The sequence below is a fragment of the Piliocolobus tephrosceles genome, chromosome 11 (genome assembly GCF_002776525.5).
Source record: "Piliocolobus tephrosceles isolate RC106 chromosome 11, ASM277652v3, whole genome shotgun sequence".
NCBI classification, from domain to species: Eukaryota; Metazoa; Chordata; class Mammalia; order Primates; family Cercopithecidae; genus Piliocolobus; species Piliocolobus tephrosceles.
In genome coordinates, this window is record NC_045444.1 from 78,816,557 (window position 1) to 78,833,965 (window position 17,409).

General features: G+C 35.5%; 1 long non-coding RNA gene across 1 annotated transcript in view; it reads left to right on the forward strand.

Moving 5' to 3' along the window:
• The first annotated feature begins 44 nt into the window (after positions 1-44).
• Positions 45-17,409, forward strand: part of LOC111546233 — a 27,304-nt gene continuing 9,939 nt past the window's right edge. Inside the window, exons 1-3 of the long non-coding RNA XR_003307167.1 lie at positions 45-228; positions 966-1,049; positions 3,812-3,930. This is a non-coding gene — a long non-coding RNA (uncharacterized LOC111546233). The remainder of the gene's footprint in view (positions 229-965; positions 1,050-3,811; positions 3,931-17,409) is intronic.

Here is a 17,409-nt window from a genome sequence, read left to right on the forward strand (position 1 = left end):
TTAAACTATCCCTCAGTGCTCCTGTTAATTCATGGTAGTGCCCCAAGGCACTTTGGCACCCAGTTTTGGAACTGCAGTTTTAAAAGTCATAAATTGAATGAAAACGATAGCAAAGGTGGAGGTTTTTAAAGAGCTATTTATAGGTCCCTGGACAGCATCTTTTTTCAATTAGACAGCCACCTTTTTGCCCTATGCCATAACCTGTGTCTGTAACTTCCTCTAATTGGGGTGAGTAAGAGATTTCGTTATGTATATAATAGCTGAGAATATAGGTTATTTTTAAACTACTAACATTTAGAAGACACAATAAAAATGCTTTGAAAAGGATAGAGGTTTTAGTGTAATTAGCAGGGAATAATGAAATGATTTGATAGGGCCACTCAATTTTGTATAACCTTGGTGCTTTCAGTCTGAATGCAGAGCATGGATGTTGTAATCCAGCCTTTATATGGCTTCCCTGAAGAAGATTTAATTTATTTGGCCTCATGAGAAACACATTTGGCATTGTAATATGGTTTGCTTCCAGGTTCTATCTCCAAGGATGATTTGACAAAATCACACATAAATTTATTTTCAGGGCACACAATTTCCCTTTTAGGGAACTCACAGAGGTAGAGAGTAATACAATAACCACATGTGAATATTCAGTAAGTGAGGTCCTCATAGATCTTATGTGTATGACACTATGTGTATAATTTTGTTAATCACTAGACGTATGAGACAAGAAATTTGAGGAACCTTAACTAGAGATTAAAACAGGGATTTATATCAAAGAAACATTTAAATGCCTTATTTACTATTTAAATACCTGCATGGTGAATCATTGAAAAAATGTAAAAAGCATACAATTTGGGAATATTCTAAACCAAGAAGAATTTGTTATTCTGGTTGGTTTTTTTTTCAGGCTCCCACAGGCAACTTACCTTTATCTCTTTGTGATTTCTATTTCTTGGTAAAATATACAGGAATAGTTAAGCAGATTCATAGAACTGAATGATAAAATTGTATTACGAGATGCACTGGTACTCAATGTGACCTTATCAAGTGAGGTGAGCCATTCGTTAATTCAGATAATGGAGTTTATTATCACAATCTTTTGCTTATGCTATTGTTCAGCTTAGCTACTTATTCATATTTGAATATGCATATTGAGATAATATCATTTCATTAATTTCAGTACTGAACACTAATCCTCCTAAGAGTAATTGTGAAAGTTTCAGATTGCACTATTTTTAACTGTAGTTAAAATATAGTTAAAATTGTATGTTATCTTCATATGTGCTTGAATAACTTATAAGCAATTGAAACTTTCAATTACAGTATACTGTTGAAGCAAATCAACTAATATATACACACATTTATTAGCAATAGTAGATAATTTTTGTAGATATCCAGCACAGTTCTTCATATTCATCAGCTAAGTTCCTTTTCTCTCTTAATTATTAATATTTTTTCTACTGCTCTTTGTATACTTATTCTTTCCTCTTTAGCTGCAATCCTTACAATCTATTCTTAGCATAGCAACTAGAAGAATGTTTTTAAACATAAACCAGATGATGTCACTCCGCCCCACAAAACTTCCACTGTTCTCTGTCACACATCGAAAGTAAGAAAAAAAAAAATATTGAAAATCTACAAAGACTTTCTACGATCTGGTCCGGGCTCTCCCTAAAATTTCATGTAATTTCCAGCCACTAGGCCTTGCTGGCTCTCCTTCAATCTCTTTAGCCTTTTTACTACTATAAGACTGGGTTTTGGCTGAGGTATTTCTTTTTTTCATAGTTTGCCTTTGTCTAGATTGCTCTTCCAATAGATATTCACAATTCCATCATCACTTCTATATATGTGCTAAAAGGTTTCTTTGTCCAGAACAGCTTCAGTGACCACCTGATCTAGAGTAGTCTTGATCAAAACTTTCTTTTCCTTTTCCTCACCACCTGATATTTATATCAAACATTTATTTGTATACTTTACATGTTTGTTGGTTTGTTTTCTGAAGTAGCATTATGATGACCATATTATTTGATGCCCCCCCAAAATACTTTTGTGAATGACAGGGAAAGCTAAAATAATTAAGTATATAATTTTAGGCCGGGCGCGGTGGCTCAAGTCTGTAATCCCAGCACTTTAGGAGGCCGAGACGGGCGGATCACGAGGTCAGGAGATTGAGACCATCCTGGCTAATATGGTGAAACCCCGTCTCTACTAAAAAATACAAAAAACTAGCCGGGTGTGGTGGCAGGCGCCTGTAGTCCCAGCTACTTGGGAGCCTGAGGCAGGAGAATGGCCTAAACCCAGGGCACGGAGCTTGCAGTGAGCTGAGATCTGGCCACTGCACTCCAGCCTGGGCGACAGAGCGAGACTCCGTTTCAAAAAAAAAAAAAAAAAAGTATATAATTTTGACATAGGCACTATTGACAAAAAACAATTGGTGTTATGATAGTGTTAAATCTATGAAACAGTACTATTCAAAAGTTATTTTCTAAAATGCAATTTTCTAAAACTAAAAACAGCAAGTGTACATGAAACACCAAAAAGTTCCCTATATTTATCATTGGAAGATTTACAATAGTGTAAGTAGTAATTTATTTAATATATTTTTGATTCTTTAATTAATTTTATAGTATCCAACTCTAATATATGTCAGTGGTATTTGTTCAAAATATTTTAATGTCTATTTATTTTTAATTTGCCTAAAAATTATCTTCCACGAACATTTTTGGTTAATAAATTTGAAAATACTGAAACCCTCATCTGAGTCTCTGTGAATCCTAAAGTTTTTATTTGAGAAAATAATTTTCTTCTAGAGAATGAAGTAGCTTGTAAGCTTGGAGAAATTTCTGCTAAATAAATAATATTATCAACTCTATTTTCTTCAATTTGAAATATATAAATATTTCAGCTCATATATTTTTGCAGGTGCTATACTTTTGCCTCCAATTATAATTTTTGACAAATATTTTAGAAGTCAAAACTTGTCTTCTATTTTGTTATTTAAAATTCTATAGACTACTTTTGTAAACCTTGACACTATCAAATCATAGTCAGTTTCAGTTTGATTTCATTCTGGTGCAGAATATAAGATTATTCAAGTAAAATTGGAGCCACTTCAAAAAATTCTTCCCACAGACTGGGATATTCCAAAGCCAACTTTGCAAAATTTCAGAATTAAATATTACACTTCTTTGTACCCTCATTTTATTTGTTCAATTTTTCTATGTGTTTATAGAAAATTTTAATATGTTTCTGTTTTCAAGTTTTGATTTTAATTTACATTTATAATTTTTAAAGATAAGTTTTGTGAAGCACATTCATTACATGTTTTGAATAAATACACATAATTAATTTTGAGAACTGCAATACAAATTATAAGACTATTAAAAATGCAGTAAGTGCACTACACTTAGGCTGCTAAAAATGCAGTATCAGTAGATTACATTTAGGCTACTTAAAGTTAGTTCTTCTAAGTACCATATACTTTAAAATGTTAGCTAATGATGGAGAACAAAGACAGAAAGACTGTGTTCCCACATTCTAGTTGTCCATTTTGTTTTGTTTTGAGAGATGTCACATCAGCCTTGTCATAAAACTTATTTGGTGTTATTTTGACTGTGAGCAAAACATATAGAATAATACATAAAATATTTGTACATTTTCACAACTGCATGTTTAGGATGCAATTTTGAGTTACATGTATAGCACAACCAATTAAGATTTCTTTCCTTCCTTCCTTCCTTCCTTCCTTCCTTCCTTCCTTCCTTCCTTCCTTCCTTCCTTCCTTCCTTCTTTCCTTTCTTCCTTCCTTTTCGAGATGGAGTCTTGCCCTGTCTCCCAGGCTGGAGTGCGATGCAATCACGGCACACTGCAACCTCCACCTCCCAGGTCCAAACGATTCTCCTGCCTCAGCCTCCCAAGTAGCTGGGATTACAGGTGCCCACCACCACGCCCAGCTAATTTTTAGTATTTTTAGTAGAGACAGGGTTTCACCATGGTGGCCAGGATTAGTCTCAAACTCCTGGCGTCGTGATCCTCCTGCTTGGTCTCCCACCGTGCTGAAATTACAGGTGTGAGCCACCACGCCTGGCACAGCCTAGTAATTTAGTTACTATAGTTTTATTACCACAGTGAATGCTATACCAAAATTTTCATTTGAATTATTAACACAAAAAGAAATAATTTTGTGTTAAAACTTTTAAACTGAATTTTCAATAACATTCACAATCACATTAAATGTTTCACCTTTTACAGAATAAACTTCCATGAGTTTTATTTGTTAAAATTTATTGATGTACACAATTAATAAAGCATGCAAGTAATAAACTGAAATTACTTAACTGGTTGAGAAATTTTTTTTTGCTAGCAGAACCAACACATTAACAGCAGTATCTTCAATTTTCACACATGAACAAGAAAACTTTGAAGCAAAAATGAGTCTATTTAATTTAGAACAATGATTTTTATTTGAAAAGTCATGTTGCACAGAGTGATATAGAATGAATTTTCTGAAGATATATGTGTTAAATCAGGGCTTGCAGGCACAGTCTGCTTAAAACTTTGGAAACAGATACTGGTTTTTTGTTGTTGTTGTTGTTGTTGTTGTTGTTTTTCAGTACATATGTGTCTTCTAATTTTCTCATAGTAATATCACAGGGTCCCCATAGGTGATTCTGAATATGGGCAACTGTTTCCTTTTTTAACCCGTTGTCTTAGTGTTCCCTAAAACAAGGGTTCCCAAACCCCCCAGGCCATGGAGAGGTTCTGGTCTCTGGCATATTAGGAACCAGGCTGCACAGCGGGAGGTGAACAGCAGGTGAGCAAGAATTACCATCTGAGCTCCACCTCCTGTCAGATCAGCGGTGACATTAGATTTTTGTGAGTGTGAACCCTACTGTGAACTGTGCATGTGAGAGATCTAAGTTACACATTCCTTATGAGAATCTAATGCCTGATGCTCTGAGGTGGAACAGTTTCATCCTGAAACCATCCCCCTACCCTGTCCACGGAAAAATCGTTTTCCACAAAACTGGTTCCTTGTGCCAAAAAGGTTGGGGACTGTTGCCCTAAAATACAAACCCTAGGCAAAATTTTTATAGTAACTGTGTTATTGATTGTGCAACCCAATAAATTCTTGAGGTTGGGAAGAGGATGAGAAGTTAGTAGGGGAAGGAGGCAAAACAAATATAAGGAGTGGCATTATTAAACAGGTCAGAACTTTGAGACAAACAATTTCTCTGTCTAGTGAGCAATCTTCCAAGGGGTTGCTTCTCTGACTGTTTACCCTGGGGGAAGCAGGGAGAAAGAAAACATGTCTAGTGTGTCTCATGCCTTCAGTGTTCATCCCGCACAGCATTAATTCCTGTAGTATCTTATACTTCAGCAGTAATCAGGAACCCAGGGAAAGAAAAGGAAGGACTTCCAATGTAGGTTGAAGTAAGGCACCCATAGGACATATCCAGCAAGGTTTTCAGTCTGTTGAAATGAGAGTGGGCACAGGATGGGAATATTACCAGCCATTGGGTGCCACCCCATTTAGAAAGCAAAGCAAGTGTGCAGAGATGGGTCATGCATAATCTGAATTTGGTACAATCCATTCATTGTGCAGGTCAGATCTGCTCACACTGTACTACGATATTCAATCCTCACCTTCAATTCTTCCCTGAGAAGAAGCATAAAAATTCAGTCTTTAAGTATTATTGTGAACTGCTGCATCCTTAAACAAGCAACAAACAGACAACTTTATATGATGTTATCCAATGAAGTTACAGCTGGCCACCTTCAGCTATAGTTTTGGTTCTTACTGAATGGGGTGATCCAGACCTTGGATTTAGGGGTTATTATTCCTAAGTTACTTTGAGCGCTTCTGGACATGTGTTCTATGCAATTAACATTTTTGACTATCACTGGATAAAAAGCATCAAGACATATCCCAGTGAATCTACTGGGTTCCAGACATATTTCTTTTTGCCCTCACTGTGTAGTAGCAACTATATCTTCTCATGATTATCAAGATTGATGACTTCCACTAGTACATTCCAGCGGCACCAGGATTAGGAGTTCAAGGTACTTCATACATTTCTTCTCCACTTGGAAAATAACATCTCTAAACATCTTTCCATCTAAGGCGGGATGGAAAGCACCAGATTTTGAGCATGGGAATATGCTAAAAATAACTAGGAATAATGGCAAGCAGGGGATCCCACTTCTACTCCTTGCCTCCCAGACCTAAGCTTCAGTACATATAGTGTATACTAGAAGACAACACCCTGGGATTTTTCTCTGAGCTGGCTCCTTAACTGAGTCTTTATTCTGTCAGTATGATAGAATACAAGTAGTAAGCCCCACAAGTCCTGTGATTATCTGTTAGTCATCATACCTCTTTTGTAATAAAGTAGGCTCCTTGTTTTAAAGCAATGCCACATGAAATGCTCTGTTGAGATGTCAGGCATTTTTTTAAGCCCTTAAATGATGGTGTTGATTGAAGAACTGTGCAAAAAAGGCAAACTCATGTCCAGAATGTGCATTTTTACTGAAAAGGACAATCATTATCCCATTTCTGGTGGAAGGGGTCTTATTTCATTGATCTGTCACCAAGTGGCTGCTTAAACTCCCGAAAAGTAGTGACTCTGCAATGATATGCATTGCTCTCAGGCTGGACATTCAGCAACGGTAGCAATGGATCAGTCTTAGTGAAGATGAATACATCTTATCACCCTCATGCATAGCCTTAATCCTTCTGCTATGACCACACTGTTCATGTGCTCATTGTGCAAGCATTGCAATAGTCATCCTGTTTACCTTGTTGAAGAGATGCTCCCTGGAAATGGGTTCTCTCTGGAAGAAATTAATATTAGTTACACATATGTGCATGTGTTGTGCCCACTCCTGTAGGATCTTCCATATACTTCCTTCCCAGAGTTCTTTAGCCCTGACTTATTAGTCTTTCATTTGAGGACGTTGACCATTGAGTCATGCCACTGCCACAACCCAGGAATCAATATATTATCTGTACCTTGCGTCATCTCTCATTTCATGCAAAATGAATGACTGAGTTGACTGCTCAAAGCTCTGTTCACCAGGAGAAGTTCCCTTTGTTGCTGTCTCTAAGGCCAACGCTGACTGGGGCTGAAATGTGGTAGTGGTGAACTGCAAGCTTGCACCAACATTTTGGGCTGTCTCTTCTGTTAATCAGATCAATTTCTTTCCTTCTTTGATGTTGCACATGAGGAACTTCCTGTTGCACATTTTGTCTTCTATGATTGTATATCATATGTTTACTTAAAAGATTTATTGCTTTTCCCTTTAAAATATAATGTAAGCTCTATGAGGGTTACTTTTTCAATGTTTTATTAACTGATAGGTCTTTCTTGCCTAAAAGGACCTGGCATATAATGCTGTATGCATTCAATAAATGTTTGGTAAAAGAAAGAACAAATTAACTCTATCTCCTTTCCCTGTTTCAATTTTGTTCATAGTACTATTCTCTGTGCAACATTATACATTATAATATAATGCTTTTTTTCAGTCTTTTCCTCCTCCACTAAAATATAAAACACACAAGAGGTTGTCTGCTTTGTTTAAAGCATTATCCCCAGCACCTGTAGAAGAGCCTGCTTTGACCAATCTTTGTTGCATTAATTAGCAAATAAACAATGTTTTTCTCATTCCCTGTCACCAGGTAACACCCAATGCCCTGTATGTTATATAACAGGTGCTCAGTGAAAAAGCTGTAACACAAAATAAATGCATCAAAATTCTAGCCTCTGGCCCAGAGGTGGCCTCTCTCAATACTACTCTGATCTTTCAGAAGTAGAATTGACAAGAACTAACAAGATAACTTTGCCTCATTAAACTTGTTCCTTAGGAAGTTTCAAAGGAAAATTCAAATAATTTATCAGCCGAAAAAGACTAGAAATTCTCAGTTTTTTTACACACACAACTTTTATATCGACTCCTGTCGATTTATAGTTTAAGGTTTTCATGATTCCTATTACCTTATTTCATTGGGAAGAAAACAAAACAAGACAAAGAAAAAACCGGAAGTCAATATCTTCTGACATGACATGGGAAGCTATGAGGCTCCTTTGTTACCTTTACTTCACCTCAGATGTAGAAAGAATTACATTCTTAAAGGATATCACATTTTTTAAAACACTTGTATTTTATTATATGCGTATCTGAAATAGAAAATCTGACAAGAGGACAGCCACAGAAAATTTTCCCTATCATTGAGTAGAAGATGAATATGGAGTTAATTTTCACTTTTGACACATTATATTGAGATTTTAAAATTCATTCTCTATAAGTTGGGTTTGGAAGAAGTTGAATCTCACAGTATCATTTGAGGACAGCTCTATGAATATTTGTGAAAAATGAATCTTTTATTTGCCTTGAAAATTATGATTCAATTTGATGAAATGAAAAAAATTTATGGATAATGTTTAATCACGACTGTCATAAAAGAGCTAAGCTGTCAGCAGGATGCTATGACACCTAGAGTTAGTCACTTCCAGCTGAGAGAGGATCCACACAGCTTCTAATAACTTAGGAAGCTGTGACTTGATATTCTGCCTCATTTAATAGAGTCATTGTGTTTCATGTTCTATATGGAATTCTGTTTGAAACCAGCCTAAATATGTTTTAATGTTTAATGTCATTATGTTCTTTATACATCTACTTTTTAAAATGAATGCAGAAATATTTTCCCAAAATTTAAAAAGGCCTTAATTGACATGAACATCATTTTGACCACGAAGCTTAAAGAGATGTTTTGTTAAGTTAATCAAAATGTGATTACAATGATAATGTTATATATTCAATCTTCTGCTGGGAACTATAGAGTTATCAACAATATATGGTTCACATCCTCTACCCCTGAAGAACTCCTAAGTGGAAAGAGAAAAACTATGAACTCTACAGTGTGGCATATGGAACATATTTACTTGTGAATGTATGTGGCAAAGACTTGGAACGGTAGCACTGATTTTAAGTATAATAATTAAATAAAAGTGGTTATTTTGCTTTTTATTCTCCTTATTGTCTAGGAACTTTTGCTGTTCTTTCCTTCCATTTATTAAGCTACATGCTTATTATTTCCTTGTTTCTTAGCAATAGCCAGACTTTAATCCAATTGGTCATTTATTACTTCCAATTCAGTGTGATTCTTTTACTCTTCTCTTACTCAATATTTTTCAGTATTTTGACAAAAATTTAGACGGTATGCCTATTAACTTTGTAGATGCTATAAAACTGTAATTTTTACATTTTATAACTAAATTCAAATTTAAAAATGAACAAGCAGTTTGCAGATATTTAAATAGCAAATGCACATTTAACAAGAGTAAGTTTTGTACTTGGTTACAAAATACCAATTTCTGGTGTAAATAAAGGATTTTTTAACAATAGCATTGTGGAGAAGAATTGAACCTGAGATCTCATATTCAGTTTAAGACAATATGATATTTTGTCCAAGAAAAAAATGTATGTTATACAAATGGAAACTGAGTGTTTAGAATACTGAGGAAGATAATTCTGTTCTACTATAGACTGAATATGTTACACCTGAGGTCTTGTGTTTGTGTATGGACACTCTACTTTCAAAACACAGGAATATAAGATTATTCATTTAGAGGCTCAATATTATTAGTATAAAATGTATGGTTGAAGAAAATATAAGTATACCGTTGAAAAAGAAAATTATAAACCACTCTAAGCACTGAACTACAATTTTAGACCCAAATAAGGAAAACTTTTATCAAGAGCCAGAAATATTCAAAAACTGAGTTGACTACTGGAAGAATATATTAATGTAGTGATCTTGGAGTTTTCAAACATGGACCAGAAAACCAAATACTAGATCTGTATTGTAGAAGAGACTTAGGCAATGTTTAGTTAGTTGAAGTAAATGTTCTTAAGTATGAAATCCTGTGAGTCTATCATATCACATATATATATATATATATATATATATATATATATATATATACACACACACACACACATAAATAAATATCCCTTTTATTTTCTCCCAACCAACAATAAATATGTCAGTTCTCACATCAAAACTGCAATCACCTGTTCATATATTTGCTTTTTATTATTTTTGCATAACATTGTTAAACTGTTTTTCAAAACTATAGTTATGGGGTAGAACACTAGTACACTTCTCTCTTCCAAAATCCCCTTTGTAATTTATTATGTGAAGTTTGTTTTCTTTATAATGCACAGTCTTTGCAACTTAGTTTCCATACTTTACTTATTTATATTAACACTTGAGTCATGCTAACTCTGTAATCACTGGTATTCAAACCCAAAATTTAATTTTTTGCTTATCTTAGCCTATTTCACCTCTCCAAGCCCTCTGTCTCTATATTCAACCATGCTTCAAGACCTATCTTCGGTTGTACAACTTCCAGAAAACTTTCGGGGATACTGAAACCAAATTTTTTTTCTCATTTTTGAATCTCTACCATGATTAATAAAACATCATTACCACCCTATTTACTTTGACGTACAGATCCATGAATAAAAAATTATCCCTGAACTTCATGTCCAGAGACCTGGGTTCTACTTAGGACTCTACTTCCGTTTAGCTGTGTAGCCTCAATAAAGCATTGAAACTTTCTGTATGACAGGAACTTTATCCATACAGTAAAGATATATTTCAATTATAATAAATATTGAATGAAACTTTTTTGCCTTAGGAGTATTCTTATATTGTTGACTTGTTTAATCATTATAATATAAATTCCTTGTGAGAAGAGTGGTCTTCCATTGCCTTGTTTCCCCATAATACTTAGCATTTAACTATTCACAAAATTTCTGCTTGTGTACTTTCAACAAGTACAAGGTCGAAGAAATTTAAAACTAACAAGTATTTTATAGTTTCATTCAGTCTTTGTATATGCTGACACTTTGATATATTTTCATTCCTCAAAATAATTTCAGTATCAAGACTTTTAAATATTTTTTCAGGATATTAATGAGATGTCTCAATCCTAAATATTGTTTTCCTTATGAATGTTGTGTAAATAATTTATTTTATGTATCTTAAAATTATCCTTACAGTATAAACAATAGTTTATTTCCCTAAACTTATCATATGACCATACTGAGCAAATCAGAGAAATGCAATGCATTATTTTACTCATTGATCACATGAATTGCCTCCAGTTTCGAATCTCTGTCCTCATTTATTTTTTATTTTTATTTATTTACTTTTGAGACAGGATCTCTGGGTCTTGCTGTCAGCCAAGATGGCGTCCAGTGGCACGATCATAGCTCACTGTAGTCTCCAATTCCTGGGTTCCAGTGATCCTCCTGCTTTGGCCTCAGAGTAGCTGGCACATGGAACCATAGACACACACCACCACCCCCTGCTGATTTTTTTTTATTTGTTTGATTTTTAGTAAGAGGCAAGTTCTCACTACATTGATCAGGCTGATCTTAAACCCCTTAGCTGAAGCAATCCTCCTGCCTCAGCCTCCAAGTGCTGGGATTACAGGCATGAGCCACTGCACCCAGCCTGGCCTTACTTTTTAATTCAGAAATTAAATATACCACTTTCAAACAAGATAATATATCAACCTCTAGTAACAGATTTCTTCTGAAGAGGTGCTCCTAACAACACCTGGAAATGACTCTACCCTGGCACCTGCTGAGGGGCTCTGCTTGTCAATGGCGTGGCTTTCACTGGAACTCGATGATAAGAGACACGTGATTATCCCTATGTGATATCCACGATCTAATCCTGTCCATTCTAGTTGCTTCTGATGTTCCACCTTAGAATAATTGAAACCTAATGGATAATGACCAATAACTCTTCACTCATTAGTGTGAGGAGTGGTGTCCTCACTCATTTGAAATGGAGAGCTTGCATGCTTATTTTCAATAAACTAACAGGCATGGCTACCTGTCACCACTACTAAGGAGGAGTCTTTGCCAAATTAGAAGTACTATTTCAGGTATTTGTGCATGTAGATTCACTGTTGAAAGAAAATGATCTATTGTCATTCCTGACATCCCATCTTGCTGCTGCATAATATTTTCAATCTACAGAAAGGAATAAAGAGAAGATAGATCTCTTTAGTGTGTTGTTCTTTTATAGCTGCCTGATACTAAAGCAGATTTCAAAAGTTGCAGGCCATCCTTTTTTTCAAACATAATTAGAGGAGTTAGTCAAACATGTGTGCATATTGTAGCTGTCAACTATTGCCAAAAACACAAAATTTCAGAGGCACAAAATTTCATTGGCATACAAAATAAACATTTGCTTTTGATCCACTCATGGTCAACTGGGACAGCTCATTCAAATCCCACTCTTGGAATGGTTCCACAATTCCACTGGAAGGCTCTACTATCCAGTCTGAGTACACCTGAGCTTGGTTAGGGAAGCTTGGCTTCACCTAAGTTCATTATTCCTGAAGGGATAACAGCTACCCCAAAGTATCTTTTCTCACAACGATAACAGAGCAAGAGGGAAGAATGAGATGTCTTTGAAGGTTTAGGCTAAAAACTGGTGCACTTTCACTTCCAGCAATATTTTTTGTTTAAAAAGAAATCAAATCGAACAACAGTGAAGTAAAGGGACAGGAACATGTACTCCAACTTTAGTGGGAGGAAGTTCAAGTGCATGCATATGGTGTTTGTTTAAGGTTTAAAGATCTTTTTGATAAAAACAACAAATCATAAAAACACTCTAATAGATGAAAGACAGATTCTTGTTACTTACAACTCCAAATTTTCCAGGCAGGGCCACCTAGCGAGCTGCATCCAGAGAAAGGGTAACAGCAAGTTGAAGCTATGGCGGGGCAATTTATGTATAACAAGTATAGTGGATTCAGCTACTTTCCCAGGATGCTTGTGTATTGGCTAACTTGGACAATTTCTCAGGCTGGAGGGCTTAGGGAGTGTGTCTATTTGCCTGATACCTGGCCCTGGGGCTATTGAGGGGTCTACATAGTGGCCAAGAGTTTGAAAGCTCAATAAAGGCAGTGGTTGGCTTGGGGAGTGGACTTAATCAGCTGCCAAGAAGGGGAAGTTACTACCCTCTAGCCAGGGCCTCTAACCTGGTTCCAGACAGTGATTAAACAACAGCAAAAACTGTGTTACAATCTATCCCTTAAAGTCTTGACATCAGTTTTGAGCTTGATTACTTGGCGTATTTCAATGGCCAAGTAGGAGTAAAGACTTTCACCAAGTAGAGTATAAATTGTCCAAAAGAGCATAGAAAACATTTTATTATGGGAGTAAATAGGGGGAAAACATGTAGAAGAATGAAGAGTCCTTGTAGGCCAGTCCATCACCAAGGTCTCCATTTTATGGCATTACTAAGAAAACAGAGCTGGGATTTCTGGGGGCCCTAATAATATCTTGGGGGAGTTGTAAAATGTTTTAAAAGTATCAATTATGTGGTTTTATCATAATAATACCTTGGGTCAAGGTGTAGTTCCAGTAGTTACCTTGTAGAGGGTATACAGTTAGTAAAGCATATGTAAAGGTTAGTGATATTTGTTTGAAACCAAGGGAAGAGGTGGTTGTGGTCATGTTCAGAAATGCAGAGTGGGAGGTCGTGATGGTGAGTTGAAGTGGGAAGAGTAGGAGAGGGCACTGGGAAATGGAAGGCTCACTCCCCAAGGGATTCAATGGGTGGACTGATATGAGGTAGTTTCCTTTCTGGGGAAAGTAATAATCTTCATTAATGTTTAGAAAGGCACAGATGGTAGTAACTGCTACGAGTACTTCCTTAAGACATAGGAGTTTAGGAGTGTATGTTTTTACAGAGAGCCATGAGTACACATGGAGGCCAGAGGTATCTAACTTTCAAAATAGCAAAGGGAATTGGGAACAATATTTAAAATTAGTGTTACATATGTTGGGCCTTGAATTAAAAAATTAAATTCTGGGGCAAGACACAGATGCATTTAGGAATTCATTTGTCATTTTGTAACTTATATAGGGGTTCTTTGATAGGTCCAATTAAGTCTCCCAATTAAATTAACTGTTTGGGACCTATCTCAGAGAGAAAAGTTCCATTGAATGCCTTTTGTAAGAGCCCACTATTGTGCATTCTTGGATGCGAAATGTGTGACTTAGTCACTATTAGTAATGTCTGACACTTCAAATGGAATAAGAAGCATCCCAGGAAGACACCATATTATGGCCTTAGTATAAACAGCAACATGTGTAACCTTGATTTATATTTTGGATACTTGTGAAGCAAGAGATTTTCAAAGTTCTTTACTCTGAAGGGGACAATTCTCAGGCAATGGTTCAAAAGCTTGCAAAAATGTGGAGATGGAGCCATTTGCTGACCATGGTATCTAAGATGTTAAGATGACATAAGATATCTAAGATCTAAGGTGTTAAGATGACTACCTAGTTTGACCAAGCGACCAGACCCTTGGGTTTCATTCTTTATCTGGAACATTCTGGGTAAAAATTGGAAAGCAGCAATATTTCCCTGTACTCCATAATGTATGACAGTGCCAGTACTATTGTACACTCTACAAACTCCCACTGCTGTTCACTCAGTTAATCACAAGCGGTTCCCAGATATCCAAAGGGCTTGGAAAAGGGGTAACCTCCAACACCATGGCATCTGGCAAGTGATTGAGGACATTAGAGGCCATCCACTCTTGCAAGTGGAATATGCCAGAGGGCTGAGATTTACCCCATTCTACATCGAGAAGTCCTTTGTAGTTGTGCCCAGCTTGTCTGGTACTGCTTCTGTGACTCAAAACATAATTGGCAGCTTGATATAAAGAGTCACAAACTTAAGGTCTATAAAAGACTCTATTTCCAGGAGATACCAGTATGTGGCCAGCATATTCCTCTCTAACGGAGACTAGCACAAGAATGAGTAGGATTGGCCAATTTGCATAATTTCATTGGCTCAGGAACATAAAGGCTTTCTCTAATTGTCTGATAGCTGGCCCGAGGATGATTTAGGTAGGTGCTTACTGGGCTCAAGTGTGAAAATACAATAAGGCAAACACTTAGCTGTTCGAAAGCGGGAACTGACCAGGCTCTAGTCAAAACCACAAAACTGGGTCAAGATAGCATTTCAAATGTACTATATTACATAGGGGTATGAGTGAACATTTGGAGCCAAAAAAATCAATCTGCTATCCAATAGTCACTACTATAAAGATTCTTCAGTGTCCAAATTATTATAATTTAAGCTGAAGAGTATGTTGGGGATAGGGGTAGAATAAACTCACCAAATAACTAATAACTAATGGCTACTAGGTAACAGAAACTCTGTGAGACACTGAGCTGAAAATGACTGCTGCTTAACAATGAGATCTTTCCTGTTTTTCACAGCCCTTTTGAAAATATGTTATTGTTAAATTTTGTATACTATACCGAAAATTGACAGGTTTTAAATATATATAATTATAGCCACTTTTAAAGTAATAGCTTAATTGACAGCAGTAATATGTTTACAAAACCTATCTAAACTATGCTTTCTTGGTTCTGTTTTTTTTTTTTTCTATTTTGACTTTTTAAAACTTCTGTATTCAGTCCCTCAATCTAAACAACTATTACCTCAGTAGACTTGCAGTCAGGTCTTTATGTTCTTGTAATTTGAAACTTTTACATTTTAGCAACTATTTGGAAAATCATCATCTCTTTTATTTGTTTACAATGAGTTACTTAATATAAATTTGTTTATATTTTGTCATAATCAAATATCAAAATGACTTTGTTTAATTATCTTTTTCACTTAATAATGTTTATTTCATTTTTTTCTTTACTAAATTAATTAAAACTTCTAGGCTTTTATTTACTGAACATAGTTTGAAGATTATATAATTACATGTACCCATGTTTATTTGTATTATGAAAAATTACATGAAGTCTGTAACATGTGTTTACTTTAGAAGTAGGAAGCATGGGAAATGACAAGCTTGCTTTATAACATGTTATATTACCATGTGTCTAAACACATATATTCCTTTCATTCTATCAGAGACATATCTTTCTTTAATTCCATAGGCTTAGTCAAATGTCATAATTTCCAGTAATTCTGGTAAGTACTCCAATCTATCCACCAGTTCTTGATATTATACCCAATTTTCTATTTTTCAATAAAATATTGAGTTGAATATATTTCCAAACAAATAAAGCATTTATATATTTCAGTTTAAATATAGCATTTATTCATGGTGAAAAAGAAAAATGAAGATGTGTCTGGAATTCTAGTCGTTCTTAATGACCTGGGATGATGGAAACTTTCAGGATATGGGTTTAATTATCGATACAAAGATATGCTGCTCAGTCCTTCAAGGAAGGACTTACAAACCAGCTTGAAACTCCTGCAGGGTGTGCCTCAACCACAGACAACCTATTAGAGGTCATACACGGGTCAGGGCAGCTCCATTCGGTGAATGAATGAGACAGAGTACAAAAGGCCCTTGCCATTTTGACCTTAAGAGTGTCACTTCCACAGGCAATACTCCATAACTCCTTGCTAGCTTTTCTGATGTTCTGTCAGACCTGCATCTTGGTTTGACTTCTTCCTTAGTCTGATACTGACATCTCTCTTCACATGTAGTGAGTCCTAATAAACATCCTGTACTCCACACTTTGCTTGTATTTTCAGAGAGCACAATTAAATAATCTGAACATTATTCTGATCATATCAAAGTAGGAACACTCTAGAGTTTATGATTATAGTCCTAATTCATATCTTGAATTTCAAGCATTAGCAACTTCAGGAAACTCAAGTGGGTTAGCATATTTTCACTATAAATCAAATATGCAGAGTTGATGTACAATCATTGGCTATTGTTGGAATTATTTAGAAAGTCCAAAGTCTCTTAGAAAGCAGAAAACATGTCTATGGAATTCTATTTATTAATGCATTAATTTAAACATCTGAACACTATTCATTCACTCACCCACTCACTCATTCTTTCAGCACATTTTAATCACAGCTCTATGCTGGCTGTCTTGTTAAGTGCAGGGATACTGAGATAAATACATGATATCTGTCATTAAGACACCTAATGATGACAGAGATAAATATAATACATAATTTTAAAGTATGTGTATTAGAATTAGTTTTAGTGTTTTATCCTTTTTTTGTTTTGTTTTGTTGTTTTTGTTTGGCTGCTGTAACAAATTACCAAAAGAATAGTGGTTTAAGACAACACAAATTTATTGCTTGCAATTCTGGAAGGATGGAAGTCCAAATTCATTCTCACCTGGCTAAAGTTAACAATTTTGTGGGGCTAGTTCTTTCTAGAGGCCTTGAGAGAATAATCTGTTTTCTTGTCTTTTTCAGTATTCAGTAGCTATCTGCATTCATTGGTAAATAGCCTCTTCGTTTTACTCCTCCAGTTTTTCTTTCACTGTCACGTCTCTTATTACTTACCCTGACCCTCTTGCCTTCTGCTCACATGGACT